Source organism: Bufo bufo, chromosome 2, assembly GCF_905171765.1.
Source record: "Bufo bufo chromosome 2, aBufBuf1.1, whole genome shotgun sequence".
Lineage (NCBI taxonomy): Eukaryota > Metazoa > Chordata > Amphibia > Anura > Bufonidae > Bufo > Bufo bufo.
In genome coordinates, this window is record NC_053390.1 from 341,269,081 (window position 1) to 341,283,085 (window position 14,005).

Genomic DNA, 14,005 nt, shown 5'->3' on the forward strand with positions numbered 1-14,005 from the left:
CGTCTGAATGGAGCTTTACAGGGGTGTAATCAATGACAGGGGGGTGATCAGGGAGTCTATATGGGGTGATCACCACAGTCATTGATCACGCCCCTGTAAGGCTTCATTCAGACGTCCGGATGCGTTTTGCGGATCGGATCCATCTATTAGTGCATCCGTAAAAATCATGCGGACATCTGAATGGAGCTTTACAGGGGGGTGATCAGGGAGTCTATATGGGGTGATCACCACAGTCATTGATCATGCCCCTGTAAGGCTTCATTCAGACGTCCGGATGCGTTTTGCGGATCGGATCCATCTATCAGTGCATCCGTAAAAATCATGCGGACATCTGAATGGAGCTTTACAGGGGGGTGATCAGGGAGTCTATATGGGGTGATCACCACAGTCATTGATCATGCCCCTGTAAGGCTTCATTCAGACGTCCGGATGCGTTTTGCGGATCCGATCCATCTATCAGTGCATCCGTAAAAATCATGCGGACGTCTGAATGGAGCTTTACAGGGGGGTGATCAATGACAGGGGTGTGATCAATGACAGGGGGGTGATCAGGGAGTCTATATGGGGTGATAACCACAGTCATTGATCACGCCCCTGTAAGGCTTCATTCAGACGTCCGGATGCGTTTTGCGGATCCGATCCATCTATCAGTGGATCCGTAAAAATCATGCGGACGTCTGAATGGAGCTTTACAGGGGGGAAATCAATGACAGGGGTGTAATCAATGACAGGGGGGTGATCAGGGAGTCTATATGGGGTGATAACCACAGTCATTGATCACGCCCCTGTAAGGCTTCATTCAGACGTCCGGATGCGTTTTGCGGATCCGATCCATCTATCAGTGGATCCGTAAAAATCATGCGGACGTCTGAATGGAGCTTTACAGGGGGTTGATCAATGACAGGGGGGTAATCAATGACAGGGGGGTGATCAGGGAGTCTATATGGGGTGATCAGGTGCTAATAAGGGGTTAATAAGTGACGGGGGGGGGTGTAGTGTAGTGTAGTGGTGCTTGGTGCTACTTTACTGAGCTACCTGTGTCCTCTGGTGGTCGATCCAAACAAAGGGGACCACCAGAGGACCAGGTAGCAGGTATATTAGACGCTGTTATCAAAACAGCGTCTAATATACCTGTTAGGGGTTAAAAAAATCACATCTCCAGCCTGCCAGCGAACGATCGCCGCTGGCAGGCTGGAGATCAACTCTCTTACCTTCCGTTCCTGTGAGCGCGCGCGCCTGTGTGCGCGCGTTCACAGGAAATCTCGCGTCTCGCGAGATGACGCACGGATGCGTCCAGGAGGAATGAATCAACCACCTTCCGGACGCATCCGTGCGTTAGGCGGTCGGGAGGTGGTTAAAGAAGAGTAATGTCAAATTAATATGGTACAATGATACCTATATGATACCTATGGGCCAATGTAATCTAAATTGTACATATAAAGATAAAACATATACACTGCAATTCCAAGTTGTCCAAGGTAAACACAAACCACTTCTCTCAGCAGAAACATGTCAGAAAATGGGCCTCCTTACACTGAATGTAGAACATAATGTATTATTACATGATGACCAGCAAACAACTACAACTTCACCCTTTTCTTATGAAATGATCACAACTGAATATAAAGACATTTTCAAAGGACTTGGGTGTCTACCTGGAGAGTATCACCTAGAAATAGATGAAGCAATACCTCCTGTTCAACACCAACCACGTAGAGTGGCGGCTCCACTTAAAGCAGACTTAAAGGTGAAAATAGAGAGATTAGAGACACTGGGAGTGATAAAAAAGGTCATAGAACCTACGACATGGATAAGTAGTATAGTTGCTGTTAAGAAACCAGGCAAGCTGCGAATATGCATTGATCCCAAAGACTTAAATAAAGCACTAAAACGCTCACATTATCCAATGCCCACTATAGAGGAAATCCTGCCAAGTTTAACAAATGCAAAAGTATTTTCTGTCTTAGATGCTAAGGATGGCTTCTGGCAAGTAAAACTGGACACTAAAAGCAGTTATCTCACTACATTCTGGACTCCCTTTGGGCGTTACCGATGGCTATGCATGCCTTTTGGGATTGCTACTGCACCAGAAGAATATCAACGTAGACAACATGAAGCAGTAGAAGACCTGCCCGGAGTGGAAGTTATTGCAGATTATATATTAGTGTATGGCTGTGGTGACACTACAGAGGAGGCCACAAAGGATCATGACAAGAATTTGATTGGACTCTTAGAGAGAGCACGAAAGCTGAACCTAAAATTCAATAAAAAGAAGCTGAGATTGAGGCTATCTTTTGTACCATACATGGGACATTTACTCACAGCAGAAGGCCTGCGTCCTGATCCAGAAAAAGTCAGAGCAATTTTAGAGGTACCAAAGCCTGACAATGTACAAGCAGTTCAGAGACTGCTAGGGTTTGTAAACTACCTTTCAAAACGCAGACTGACAGACAAAGACAGCTTGTGGGCCTGGCAATCCAGCCATGATGAAGCCCTCAAGCAAATAAAAGATATTGTTACTAAACATCCAGTTTTGAGATACTACAATGTCAATGAAGAAGTAACAGTCCAATGTGATGCCAGTAAAAAAGGTCTTGGAGCAACACTTTTGCAAGGAGGTCAGCCAGTGACGTTTGCATCACGTAAGCTGTCTTCAACAGAACAAAGATATGCCCAGATTGAAAAGGAATGTCTTGCCATTGTATATGCATGCCAGAAGTTTAATCAGTACTTACATGGAAAAAATATTATTAACATTGAGACTGATCATAAGCCACTAGAGAGCATTTTTTAAAAAACCTCTCCTAGTAGCACCAAAACGTCTACAGCGCATGATGCTACAGTTGCAAAAATACAACCTTAAATGTGGTTTATAAAAAAGGATCAGAAATGTATATTGCAGACTTCTTATCAAGAGCAGCATTACCTCACAAAACAATGGACAAGGACACCCCAGATTATGAGATTTTCTTGATGCAATCAGAGGATGCCTTTTCTAAGGAACTGGAAGAGATAAACTTTGCAGAATATCTAAGAGTGTCTGATTTGCGCCTACAACAAATTCAGAAGTTCACAGAACAAGATGAAGTCTTGCAAGCATTAAAAACTACTGTTCTTACAGGATGGCCAGACCAGAAAGAAAAAATACTGATTTGTATCAGGGACTACTGGGGCTTTAGAGATGAGATAAGCATACAAAATGGAATTCTGTATAAAGGACACAGAGTCATCATACCAAAAAACATGCGCCCAGAAATGATTGCGAGGACTCATTCTAGCCACTTAGGAATAGAAGCATGCCTTCGCAAGGCCAAGGATGTCATCTTTTGGCCACACATGGGCCCAGAGATTATAGAGGCAATAAAGAACTGTAATACTTGCAATGAATATATGCGTAAACAAACAAAAGAACCTCTGATGACTCACAAATTGCCCACTCTACCCTGGAGCAAACTAGGCATGGACAAGATTACTTAATAATTGTTGATTATTATTCAGATTTCTGGGAAATTGATTTAGTTTCTGATACCACCTCTAAAACAATTATAGATTGTTGCAAAGCACATTTTAGCAGACATGGAATCCCTGATTCTGTAATTACAGATAACGGACCACAGTTTGTCAGCTCAGAGTTTGCACGACTTTGTAGAGAGTGGGAATTTGAACATCTTACATCATCCCCATATCACAGTCAGTCCAACGGTAAAGCTGAAGCTACTGTAAAAATAGCAAAAATACTCATAAAGAAAGCTAAACGAGATGACAAGGATATCTAGAAAGAGGTTCTTGACTGGAGAAATACCCCATCAGAAGGCACCAGCAGTAGTCCTGTACAACGGCTAATGTCAAGAAGCACCATGACTTTACTTCCGACTGCTCAGAAACTGCTGTTTCCAAAGGTTATAAAAGGAGTGGTCGAGAACCTAACTGAAAGACGCAAAAAAGCAAAGGCATATTATGATAAAGGAGCCAAGGAACTTCCCGAACTAAGCATTGGTCAGCCAGTGCGAATACAACCATCGCCGTCGTCAACAGATGAAATTTGGCGACAAGGTATTTGTTTGGAGAAAGTTGCTCCACGATCTTATAAAGTGGAATCAAATGGACAGTTGTACAGAAGGAATAGGAAGTTTCTGAGGACTGCAGATGACAAATCTGACATTGAAATAAGTGAAGTGATTACACCAGGTACATCTCCAGATGAGACAACTCCCAAAGAAACAGGGATGGATGATCATATGCAACAATGTGAAGCTCCTGCCACACCAAGACGTACTAGAACTAGGGTTATTAGAACACCAACAAGATATAAGGATTTTGTATGCTAGATACATTATAAAAAACATTGTCACCTTTGGAATGTATTGTGGTATCCAATCATCTTATGTTATATATTACTTGATTTCACAAGAAAGGGAGGATGTTAGGAGTTATACATGTTAACATGTTTACTGCCACCTGTAGGCTATATAGATATGACAGTTTATAACCTTTGTTATATTGTTTGTGTCTGAATAAAGTTTGTTGAATTACCTCAGATCGCCTCAGGAAACAGCTCCGTCTATTCACCCTTTGGCAGTGGCACGCCCATGTCCAGTTGATTGACGTCCGAGTTCTCCTCTTCGTCCCGTAAATCCCGCACCTGCGCCGAATACTAAACGGGACGGCGCAGGCGTGGGATTTCAGGAGACGTCACTGGATGTAAGAGGTATGGGAGCTGTATTTCTGTAGTGACGGGATCAGGGGCGTAACGATCGCGGTGCGACAGCGACCGGGGGTGGAGGCAGGACATGGGCGTAGCTGGAGGTGGGACATGGGCGTGGCTGGAGTTGGGACATGGGCGTGGCTGGAGGCAGGGCATGGGTGGGGCCTGGAAGGGGGCCCTCCCTTCTGTTCGGGTTTGGCTTGAAGAAAAGGTGGCAACCCTATGACCTATGCCACTACTACCCCTAACCCTCTGCTGTCATCTGTGCCGCTACAACTCCTAACCCTCTGCTGTGACCTATGCCACTACTACTCCTGCAACAAGCAAAACATATGCGGCTGCCATGGAATTCTGGGAGTTGTAGTTTCCCAGGCGGCAGTGCCCTCTGCCAGCCGGCCGCTACATCCAGTCACACACACCATAATAATGGTACCTGGCGGATGACAGTCCGCTTTCAGGCTGCACATGTGGGCTTAAGTCACTAACAGGAAGTTCCAAGGGGAGACAAACACACATCCTGCTGCACGGGAACCAATGTCACAGTCAGAACGGCCCCCTGGAAATAACATACGGTTTCTCTAGTTCCACGGCCAGGAGTTCCCAGTGGAGTCTGGTAGCTGGTTGGCACTGTCGGAAGCATGTGGGGCAGGCCTAGTAGACGCACCCTGTGTAGAATGCCATCTCTGGCACGCGTGCCGGGGGTTGCCGACCCCTGCTCTCCTGTAACCAGTACCATATGGTCCCCCCAGCTCACAGGTCACTGTCTCTGCTCACCCCAGCACACAGGTCACCATCCCTGCTTCACACCCCTCCCTCCCCCCTCAGTACACAGGTCATAATACAGACATCCCAACCTGCAAAAACTCCTTTCAGGGAGGTGCACTTCTCATTTCAGGGAGGTTTTCTTTTTTTTTCATTCACAAACTTTTTATTACATTTTCCAAACATATGCAGTATCTGCACACTTTGCTCTATGGTGTGGAGGACTGGGCTCATTAACCTGCCCCAAATTATCCTATTTATGTATATCAGGGCCGTCTTTGCCGCAGGGCAAAAGGGGCAGCTGCCCCGGGCCCAGTTGCTCCTGGGGGCCCAAGGGAGCTCAGTTTCCCGACTCCAATTCACTAGTCCAGGGGCGACGCTAGGTTAAAACATTCGGGGCCTGGGCCCCTGATCTTTTGTCCCAGGCCCCGAATGTCCTGCCTGCCTGCCAGATACAACTGTATTGCCGTACACAGAACGGCAATACAATTGAATCTGACTGGGAAGAGGTGAAGGACCTGTGGTGACATCACAGGTCATGTGATCAGCAAAACAGGCTGTGATAGGATGACCTGGATGATGTCACCATCATGTGACCAGTGCAGGATTGGACCGGAGTGAAGAGGAGAAGGAGCCTAATGCTGATGTCTGGAGAGGTAAGTAAAGGGAGAGGCAGAGCAATGCTGGGAGTTGTAGTTATTTAACTAGGATGTATGTTATGTATGTGTATGGGCTGAAGGGAGGGATGTTATTGACATGGAACTGTGTGCTTGAGGTGGCTGGGGGAGGGAGTGATGTTAGTTACATGGGACTGTATGTTGAAAGTGGATGGTGGGGGGGAATGATGTTTATGTACATGGGACTTAATGTTTAGACTACGTTCACACTTTTTTGGGATCCGCTTGTGAGATCCGTTTCAAGGCTCTCACAAGCAGCCCCAAATGCATCAGTTTAACCCCAATGCATTCTGAATGGATGCGGATCCATTCTGAATGCATTCGTTCGGCTCCGTACAGCCCCCCGTTCCGTTTTGAAGGCGGACCCCAAAATGCTGCAAGCAGCGTTTTTGTGTCCGCATGGCCTTGCGGAGCCGAACGGATCCGTCCAGACTTACAATGTAAGTAAATGGGGACGGATCCCTTTGCATTGACACAAAATGGTGCAATTGTAAACGGATCCGTCCCCCGTTGACTTTCATTGTAAGTCAGGACGGATCCGTATTGGGACTTAGAAATTCAAATCTAATACAAACTAATCGGTCCTGAACGGATGCATTAGTTTGTATTATCGGTGCGGATCCGTCCTGTACAAGTACAGGACAGATCCGCACGAATGCAAGTGTGAAAGTAGCCTTAGGGGGTGATGTTTACATGGGATTGTGCGTTGGAGGCGGCTGGGGAGGAGGAGGTGATGTTATTTACATGGGACTGTATGGTGGAGGGAGGATTATAACTGCAGGGGGCCCTACAGATCCAGGGGACATTATAGGTGGTCTTATTTCTACTGGGGGCTCTATAGAAGGGTCTTATAGATCCGCCTTTCTTCTACTAAGCGCACTATGGGGGCCTTATTACTACTGAGGGGTCTGTAGGGAGCTTTATTACCACTGGGGGAACAATAGGGGGACTTATTTCTACTGGGGACTCTGTGAGGGTATTATTAATATGGGAGGGCTCTTCTAATAATGAGGGCATTGTTGAGGAGCATTATCACGGTTGGGGCAGTGTTACTAATGAGGGCATTCTAGAAGGGAATTACTATTGGTGGGACTATGAGGAGCACTATTACTATGGGGGGCAGTAATGTTTCTTCAGGATAGTATTTGGGGGTATTGGGGGGGGGGCAGGGGTGTAACTAAAGGCTCATGGGCTCCGGTGCAAGAGTTCAGCTTGAGCCCCCCCTTCCCTCAGTGCTTTGTGTGTCTTATGTGGCACAAGTGTCTTTGGGCCCCTTCATGCTCCTGGGCCCGGTAGCGACTGCTACCTCTGCACCCCCTATAGCTACACCCCTGGGGGGGGGGGGGGGGGCACAGCAAGCAGCAGGATAACACTGTAGGGACTCCAGTTGGGGGATAATGATAGCATGTGAGGAAGCTAAGATGTCCGTGTGTCACACTCTGCAGAGACGAGGCGGCTGAGAGAAGTTGTCCGGACCGAGTGGAGAAGATGATGAGAGAGAAGATGATGACAGAGAAGATGATGACAGAGAGGAGACGTCACCTGGAGGCCCTGGACGTGACAGGTAAGTGCTGCTGTATAGAAAGTACAGCAAAGTGCGGGGGGGGGGGCAGGATCCAGGGGGCCCAAGTAAATTCTTGCCCAGGGTCCAATCAATATTAAAGACGGCCCTGATGTATATGATTAAAGGGATTCTGTCACCACCTATAAGCCCTGTGAGCTAAACATATGCTCATGTCCAGGGTAGCATTCTGATTTCTAAGGTGGCCTTATAAAAGCTATTTGTGGCTTTATTCTGCGGAAAAACAGCTTTTACTAACCTGTCAATCATTGAATTAAGGTGCCCAAGCAGGGGAGGTCTGTGGATGCATGGTGCCCAGCTGCACGCATCGCCGTTCGTGCCCAGCACCGCCTTCTACTCCTCAGTGCCGCCTCTCCCTCCCCCTCCTCCCGCTTTGAGATCCCGCGCGTGCGCACAGGCTCAGCCTGATGCGCCGTTGCGGACTGCTGGCATCGGCTTCTTCTTGCACTGTGCGCACGCGCCGAGAAGGGGACACTGCTACAGGTTGCCGGAAAGGTTTACTGCGAGTAAACTAGAGATGGGAAGTTCGGATCTTTCACATGAATCGGTTCATTTGAATCAGTTCATTCAAATGAACCGATTCATGAATCGAATCTTCGGTTCATTCGCTGAGCTGACAAGAAGCAAGTGAACCGAAGCTTAGGTTGCACAATGCGCATGCGCGGATGCTTTGATTCACTTGCTGACTCGCTGAGTCGGCTCTTGGTCTGAGTCAGGAAGTTTATTCTTTAAAACCCTGTGTGTAATTATCTACCCCACTGTAGGGAAAAAACAAGCATCCAAGGGGGGTGAATTTAACACTGGGGTAAATAATATAATTAAAATGGAGGGTTAAATGTGTAAATGTATTTAAAAAAAATACATCTCTCTCAATAGTTATATAGCTACTGAATGAGACAGAAGAAGGGATGCCTTTAACATATATTTCTCCTTGAGAAGCCAATTTGACCCTAAAGGGTTAATTCAACCTGTAATCTAAACTCTGTCCTGTCACTTCTCTTATCTCTCTGTTCTGCTATCAGTAAACCTTCCCATATATTGTCTCACATGCGGGTGTCAGGGAGCCGCTATCTAATAGCGGGAGACTCCCTGAACGTCCGGGAGACTTGAGATCCCTGCATAATATCTGCTTCACCCTCCCAGTACACAGGTCACCATCTCTGCTTCACCCTCCCCCCAGGACACAGGTCACCATCTCTGCTTCACCCTCCCCCCAGGACACAGGTCACCATCTCTGCTTCACCCTCCCCCGGCACACAGGTCACCATCTCTGCTTCACCCTCCCCCCAGTACACAGGTCATTATCTCTGCTTCACCCTCCCCCCAGTACACAGGTCATCATCTCTGCTTCACCCTCCCTCCAGTACACAGGTCATCATCTCTGCTTCACCCTCCCCCGGCACACAGGTCACCATCTCTGCTTCACCCTCCCCAGGACACAGGTCACCATCTCTGCTTCACCCTCCCCCGGCACACAGGTCACCATCTCTGCTTCACCCTCCCCCCAGTACACAGGTCATCATCTCTGCTTCACCCTCCCCCGGCACACAGGTCACCATCTCTGCTTCACCCTCCCCCCAGGACACAGGTCACCATCTCTGCTTCACCCTCCTCCCCAGCACACAGGTCGCTATCTCTGCCCCCCCCCCCCCCCCCCAACACACAGGTCATCAGGGATCCTGTAGCCAGGACTGTATGGAGGTTCTGTAACCAGTACTGTATGGGGATCATGTGCAGTACGCAGCCCTGCAGGGTATTGCGATGTGAGGTCACGGTTACTTAGGCAAACAAGGGTTGCTATGGGTTACTAACAGTTTGTAGGAAGACCCTGGGCAAGCATACAGCAGTGATGGAGAGGCTGGCACAGAAGTCCTCTGGGGCACTCTCTGTATATAGGGACCAGGCCTGATGGTAGATGAGGTGCCCTGGATGTTGCAGATGTTTAATGTGCCTAGGGCAAGGTCCCTTTAAGGTTCGTGACGCCAGTGCCTGTAACGGTGGCACACCGGTTGATAGTGGTAGGAGTAATAAGTGAGGAACACATTGTTGTGGTGAACCAAAACTTCCTTTACTGGAAAACGGTTAACTTTGTACAATCTTTTGTAAGTTCAGTTCCATATAGCAGTATCACATCAATAGCAGGCTTTTACATCAATGGCAGGCAACAATGTTCTTTGCAAGATACTCAGAGGGTTAAACACAATCACAGATCAGGCTGTACATTCTCCTCAGAAATACTGTACACTGTTCCTCAGAACTCCTGGATGTCTTTATCCCAAGGCCCGGATGCCCTAATGCTGGCTTTTATCCTTGGTAGAAAACTTCCTATCGTATATATCCTTGCTTTAAAGTGTAACTCCTTCTGCCCTTCAGCTCTCTTGTCTAGCTGGAATACTGGCTCTGCTTTGCTTATGGAAACTTGGTTTCTCAGGAGGCAACTCTTCCCCTGGTGTCAAATCTTCTGAGCTAACTCTGGCTCAATGTCCTCAGGCAGGCTGATCCACACTCTCTAGCCTCCTGGTGTCAACTAGAAACCTGGGCTGTCTAGTTGCATGTCAGAGCCTGCACCTCAGCCCCACTCTGGCTAAAGTGTCTTCTGGCCTCTGACTCCACACTCTCTGGACTGACCCCTCCCTGTCTGGGTCTAGATATATATACTAAGTGCTCCCTAGCTCCCTCTAGCGTCTAGGATGTTAAATTACACCACAATAGGCCTGCTGCACATATCACAGGGAAAATACACATAAAATACATATTAAAATGCATTAAAATGTACTGTGAAATACAGTGCCATTGTCCCTCAGGTGTAAGAGTACCACGTGGCCCAATTGACCCTTGTGTAGTGCCCACATTTACCTAGTGGGACACTACACATGTACCTAGTAATGTACTTTGTTCCAGTAACCAGTACTGTATGGGGGTCCTGTGCCCAGTAATGTACTTTGTTCCAGTAACCAGTACTGTATGGAGGTCCTGTAACTAGTACTGAATGAAGGTCCTATGGCCAGGACTGTATGGGGATCCAGTAACCAGGACTGTATAGGGGTCCTGTACCCAGTAATGTACTTTGTTCCAGTAGCCAGTACTGTATGGGGGTCCAGTAACCAGTACTATATGGGGATCCTGTAGCCAGGACTGTATGGGGGTCCTGTAGCCAGAAACAAAACTAGTGCCATATTTGTAGTGTCCCACTAGATAGGCGTGGGCACTACACAAGGGTCAATTGGTGTGCGTGTTACTTCTACTCACAAGGGACAGAAATGTTATATTTAACTATGCATTCAATGTATTTTCTAATGTGTTTTTTTATGCAATGTTCCCCTGTGTAAATGCTTAGCAGGCCTAGTTAGGGTGTAGTTAGACATCCCAGACACTAGAGGGAGATAGGGAGCCCCTAGTATAAATGTCCAGGCCCAGACAGGGAGAAGTTAGTTCAGAGTCAGGAGTCTGCAGAGACAGAGGTAAGAAGGCACCAGCCAGAGATATGCTGAGGGCCTCCTCCTGACATGCAGCTTGACAGCCCTGGCTGCTAGCTATGACCAGGAGGCTAGTGAGGAGTCCTAGCCGGCCTGTAGTCCAAGAGAGCCTCAGTTAGCTCTGAAGACACCCCAGTTGCAGGACAGAACCTCCTGGGAGAAACCCACAGTCCTTCACCAGTCAAGCAAGGGTATTACAAGCAAAGATAAGTAACACTGATAGGCAGATGCTTTAGGAAGCGAAGCAAGGATTTAATACGAGAGGAAGATTTATATATACCAAGGATTTAAGCCAGCATTTAGGCATCCGGGCCTTGGGATTGAAACCAGACAGGAGTTCTAGAAAGGAACAGTGTACACTATTTCTGAGGAAAGGTACAACCTGATTCTGAGTGTGTTGTGGATTTACCCTCTGAGTATCTTGCATGATCAATACCTGCCATCTTGTGAACTAAGCCTGCTTGTGATCTAAAGGACTGTATTACCATCTGCATGTACAAAGTTGGACTGTTAAGTAAAGCAACGTTTGGTTCACTATACCACCTGTGTACCTCATTTATTCCAACTATAAATCGGTGTGCCACCGTTACAGGCACTGGCGTCACGAATCCAAAAGGGACCTTGCCCCAGGCACTCAAAATACCTGTAACATCCAGGGCAACTCATCCACCATTAGGCCTGGTCCCTACATACCGAGTGTGCCCCAGAGGAACTGTGTCTACCTCTCCTTCACTGCCGCATGCCTGCCCAGGGTTCTCCAATACAGTGAGTAACCCTCGATTGCCCATAACCGTGACCTCACTTCGCTATACCCTGCAGGTCTGGCGTGCTGCTTATTGGGGTCCTAAAACCAGCAATGTGGCCCTGTAATTAATACTGTATGTGGGTCCTGTGGCCAGTAATGTACTGGGTCCTGTAGCCAATACTGTATGGGGGTCCTGTGGCCATTACTGTATTGGGGTCCTGAGGCCATTACCATATGGGGGTCCTGTAACCAGTACTGTATGTAATTCCTGGCAGATGCCAATCTCTTAGGGGCAGTGAAGTAAGGGGTTAATGTTGCTAGTAGTAAGACAATCATTAAAGGGGTTCTCTGGGAATTAAGAAAATGAAAATGCTTAAATATTACTTTATTATAAATATATTCCCAAATACCTTTCATTAGTTATAACGGTTCATTTTATCTAGGGAGCAATCATCAGGAGAAATAAAATGGCCGCCATCCTATTAGTCCACACAAAACCTGTCCATATTACACAGCAGGACAAGTTACTTCACAACACTGAGCTAAAGAGCTGCCTCATCCTCTCTGGTCTACTTGTCAGCGATTATGATCCTTAAAGAGGACCTTTCACCGATTCTTACCCTATGAACTAACTATACAGAACGGAGCGGCGCCCAGGGATAATAGTAAGTGCAGTGAGATCCCCGGGCGCCGCTCCACATGTCTGTATACTTAGTTCATAGGGTAAGAATCAGTGAAAGGTCCGTTTTAATACAGCTGATAAGATCTTCAGCTGTCTCTCTGTAGGGATGGATTTGAGACATGAAGTACAGAGAGGAGGTGGGGGTAATGAGCAGTAGCACTTGTATGTAGACTCCATTACCACAGTCTGGCCTTTTCCGTTCTCTCTGTACTTCATGTCTCCTCATGATCTCCATTCCTACAGACATTCAGATGAAGATTTTCTCATCTTTATTCAGGATCATAATCCCTGACAAGTAGGAGAAGAGGATGAGGCAGCTCTTTAGCTCAGTGCTGTGAAGTTACTTGTCCTGCTCTGTGATTAGGACAGGTTTTGTGTATGCTAATAGGATGGCAGCCATTTTATTTCTCCTAATGATTGCTCCCCAGACAAAACGAGCCATTATAACTACTGAAAGGTATTTGGGAATATATATATATATATATATATATATATATATATATATATATATAAAATAAAGTAATATTTAAAGTAGGCATGCTCAACCTGCGGCCCTCTAACTGTTGCAAAACTACAACTCCCAGCATGCCCGAACAGCCTACAGCTATCAGTCTACAGCAGGGCATTGAGGTAGTTGTAGTTTTACAACAGTTGGAGGACGGCAGGTTGAGCATGCCTAATTTAAAGGATAACTGTCATATTTTTTTTATTTGCTACTTTATTAGAGCTAGGCATGTATACCTGATTGTCAAAAGATCTGTAATTACCTTATAATAACAGCTTTCATTAATGTCTCCTTTCCCTTTCCACTGCTCCCTTAAAAGACCGTTGTTATGGCTCATCTGTCTCCGGTCCTTCACACTGCATGCCTGCATTAAGGGCTCTTTCACACCTGCGTTCTTGTCTTCCGGCATAGAGTTCCGTCGTCGGGGCTCTATGCCGGAAGAATCCTGATCAGGATTATCCTAATGCATTCTGAATGGAGAGAAATCCGTTCAGGATGCATCAGGATGCATCAGGATGTCTTCAGTTCCGGAACGGAACGTTTTTTGGCCGGAGAAAATACCGCAGCATGCTGCGCTTTTTGCTCCGGCCAAAAATCCGGAACACTTGCCGCAAGGCCGGATCCGGAATTAATGCCCATTGGAAGGCATTGATCCGGATCCGGCCTTAAGCTAAACGTCGTTTCGGCGCATTGCCGGAGCCGACATTTAGCTTTTTCAGAGTGGTTACCATGGCTGCCGGGACGCTAAAGTCCTGGCAGCCATGGTAAAGTGTAGCGAGGAGCAGCATACTTACCGTCCGTGCGGCTCCCCGGGCGCTCCAAAATGTGACGTCAGGGCGCCCCAAGCGCATGGATCATGTGATCGCATGGA